Consider the following 4,120-nt stretch of genomic DNA (forward strand, 5'->3'; position numbering starts at 1 on the left):
AAAGGACAAATACTGCATGGTGCCACTGTTGTAAAACAGGACTGACCTTGGGGTTGGGGAGAGACTGAGAAAGATGGGTTCAATAATGTCAATAATGTATACTGCCTTGAAACAGATGAGGGAGAAAACTGTTTAAAAGGCATATGTATTTTTGTCATGACAGGAGTCTAGAGTGAAGGCTACATGGTGGAGTGGATCTGAGGGAAGGGATTGTAAAACAATGAAAGAATTTTACTTTTCCAAGAGGGAAGTATATTAGGGGGGAGGGCTGGGAGGGGAGAAAAGTGCAACAATGAATGCAAATGGAAATCCAAAGTCTCTGTAAATTTTCATTGAAATTAATAATATTTTTTAAAAAGTATAAAATAATGCCCACCCCCACAAAAAAAAATACAGAACATGGCATAGATTACTTGAAGAGAACTTAAAATTTCGTTTTCTTACTCTGTTTGCACAACAGCCTCCTGGTCTAAGTATAGGTATAGGTTTCTCATGAGCCCAATTAAGTGCTCTGGGATTCCTATCCTTCACAATGTTAGCCATAACTTGTTATGATCCACATAGTTAAATGCCTTTGCATAGTTAATAAGACAGAAATAGACATTCTTCTGGCATTCTTCTGGTATGGCAACAACAACAACTTGAAGAGCAAGCCAATCAGTCTCAGAAGTACAGTCACATTGGCAAGCCTTTGTCTCTCATTCCTTAAAAATACCTTGTTATCAGGAAGGACAAGTCCATGCAGGACATTTTACTAAGTAATTGTTCTGTGCCATCAAATCTACTGGAACCTACTCTCTTGTTCATTCTCCTGGCCATCCATGGGATATTCAGTGTTCTTCTTGAATACCACAGCTCAAATTATTCATTGCCAAGCTCTCAGATGCATAGCAAGTGACCAGAAAAACCATGGCCCGACTCAGACACACCTTAATCCTCAAACTGACATCATTACTGCTTAAAAATTTGTAGAGGTCCCTAACAGCAGATTTTTCTCAGTGCAACACATCTTATTTCACTGCAGACTCACTTTATTTAGAAACTTTCTGGTCCTAATATTTTTCTTTCTTAATCTTTCTAAAGTATGTCTTTCTTCATTTTTCTGAAATTGTTGGGTTTTAGTTTCACTTGCTAAATTGATTGGTTTATAATGTTGATCCACCAGCTGCTTCACCAGAGAAGTATGGTCCATTTCCTCAGCCAATTACTGCCTCTGAAAACCCGCTGGAAGGTCAGCTATGGATTAGTTCAGACTCGATGGTACACAACATCAACACTGATTGAGGTTAATCTATTGAGGTGACACCTGGTGGCTCAGAGCAGCTGGAATCTTTACCTTTCAGGCTGGCATTAAGGAGGGTATCAAGGCTACATTCCTCATCTTAGCAAGAACAGTTGCAGAAACAGGGCATTGGCCTATGGAAGACAGCTATTACTGATACGTGCCACCAGGGGGTGCCAGTGTGAGCTGGGAAGGCAGGGACATCATTCTCTGGACCATTCACCGGGTTTGCATCTTCTTTTGGCCCTGGGATGGACTAAGTGTAATCAAAAGTAGATTAACACACTCAAGGATAGTGACTGCACAAACTGAGTGACATCTGAAAGTGTATGACTTCTTATAAGAACTAACAATTAGTAAATACAGGGTACAGTGAATTAAGAATAGGCATTTGATGCTTTCTTAGAAAGCTGGGAAAAGAAATACAATTTGATCCAACAATTCTAATCAAAACTCAAAGTCACTGCCATCAAGTGTGAACTCACTCATGGATGACTCTCCATTATCAGGTTTCCCTCTTTGTAAATCTCATGGGAAGAGATTGCTTTCATTCTCTCAAAGAGCTACTGGTGAATTCAAACTTCAGAGGTAGCAGTACATATCTCAAAGAAATACGAGTGGCCACAGGAACAGATACTTTCAAACCATTTTTTTTTTCATTGCTGCAGTAATCACAATAATGAAGGGATGGAAACAACTCAGGGTTTTATCAAAAACAAACGGATTTTTAAAACTCTGGTACATTCACACATGGAGTATTATGCAATGCTATGAAACAAGAATTCATGAAACACTGCTTAAAATGGATGCACCTACGGGATATTATGCTAAGTGAAATAAGTCAGTCTCAAAAGAACTATTACAGTATCTCGTTCTCACTGCCATCAAGTAAGAACCTACTCATAGCTAACCCTCCAGTGGGTTTTCAGAAGCTGGTAAAAGTAAACTGTAAGGGAGAGACACAGCCTTTGGGGTAGCAGCACCGTATAGGCTCTACGACATCCTTCTCCAAGGAATAGCCCCTCCTAGCAACATGCAAAAAGTGTGTGAGGCAAAGCCTCATCATTCTTGCCTCCAAAGAGCACACCACCTGTACACTCTCCAAGACATACCCATTTGTTCTCTTGGCCGTCCATGAGATGTTCAGTGCTCTTCTCCAACACCACACCTCAAAGACATCAATTCTTCTGTCATTCTTATTCATTGTCCAGCATAAGATAAACTAGGATGCATAGCAAGTAATTGGAAAGACTGAATCAGATGCACCTTAGTCCTCAAGCTGACATCATTACTCCTCAATAATTTGGAGAGGTTCCTAACTGCAGATTCCCCCAGTGCAATGTGTCTCTTAATTTCCTGACTATTGGTACCAAGGTTGATTGTGGATCCAAGTAAGATGAAGTTGTTGACAGTTTCTTAATATGCTGATGCCAAATTATTCTTTCTCAATTTGCTCAGCATAGAGATTGAATTGGTTTGGAGAAAGGATATACTCTAGATGCACATTTTTACTGACTTTAAGCCATGTAATGTCCCTTGTACTATTAAAATAATTACTTCTTAGTCTATGTACAAGTTTCACATGGGCACAATGAAGTATTCTGGAATTCCCATTCTTCTCAATGCTGTTGGTAAATGTCACTGAGTCGAGTGTGAGCTCATAGTGACCCTATGAATATCAGACCTGAGCTCTGTTCTATTCTGCACCATTTTATCATCCAACCGATTTGAGTCTACTAATACAGACACTGTATCAATTCATCTCATTGAGGGTCTCCCTCTCTTTCACTGACCTTCCACATTTCCAAGTATGATGTCTCCAAGAACTAGCCTCTCCTAACAACATATGCAAAATATGCAAGATAAAATGTCTCCTCCATGCTTGCCTTCAAGGAACATTTTGGTTGCACTTTCTCCAAGACCTGTCTGTTTGTTCTTTTGGCAGTCCATGGGAGAGTCAGCACTCTTCTCCAGCATCATAAAGCAAATGCATTGTCATCCTTATTCATCAAACAGGTGCTCTCAGGTGCACAGCAAGCGAATGGAACTACTCCAGCTTGTATCAAGCACACATTATTCTTTAAACTGACACCACTGCTCTTCAGGACTTCAGAGCGGTCCCTGACAGCTGACTTTCCCAATGCTATATGTCTCCCAACCTCCTGACTTCTAGTACCAAAAACGATGACCGTAGACCTTAGCAAGATGAAATGGTTGATAATTTTAATCTATTCACAACAATTTATTACTATCCACACAGTCAAATACCTTCTTGTAGTTAATAAAACACATTCTCTGCTTTCGCCAGGATCCATTTGACACCAGTAATGATATCCCTCACACCATGGCCTCTTCTGAACCCAGCATGAATTTCTGGCAGTTCCCTGTTGATACACTATTCCAGCAGCTTTTGATTAATTTTCAGCAAGCTTTTACCTGCATGATATTAATGACAGAAGGAAAATAAGGAGAGAAAGGAAAGGATTCAACTCACTGACATCAAGTCTGAATTTATTCACAGATGACATTCAGCAGTAGAAGAAGGAGAAGATTTCCCACCTTTCTCCTGAAGAGTCACTGCTGGATTTGAAGTACTACGCCTTTGGGTTAGTAGCGCAACTCCCTACAGACTACACCACAGCTGATGTAAATGGCTAATTCTTTGCCAGTAATTAAATGGTTGCAGGTTCATGTCTATTCTAAGGGGACTTAGAAGAAAAAACAAAACAACAAACCACCAGTCACTGAAAACGCTATGGTTTTCTTTTACATGATGCCCACATAACCAGAGGAAAGATAATGGCTGGATGCCCCTCACCTGTCTGCCAGGAAATTTGG

This window comes from Elephantulus edwardii, unplaced genomic scaffold, assembly GCF_000299155.1.
Source record: "Elephantulus edwardii isolate Elephantulus edwardi_28Jun2011 unplaced genomic scaffold, EleEdw1.0 scaffold00036, whole genome shotgun sequence".
Taxonomy (NCBI): domain Eukaryota; kingdom Metazoa; phylum Chordata; class Mammalia; order Macroscelidea; family Macroscelididae; genus Elephantulus; species Elephantulus edwardii.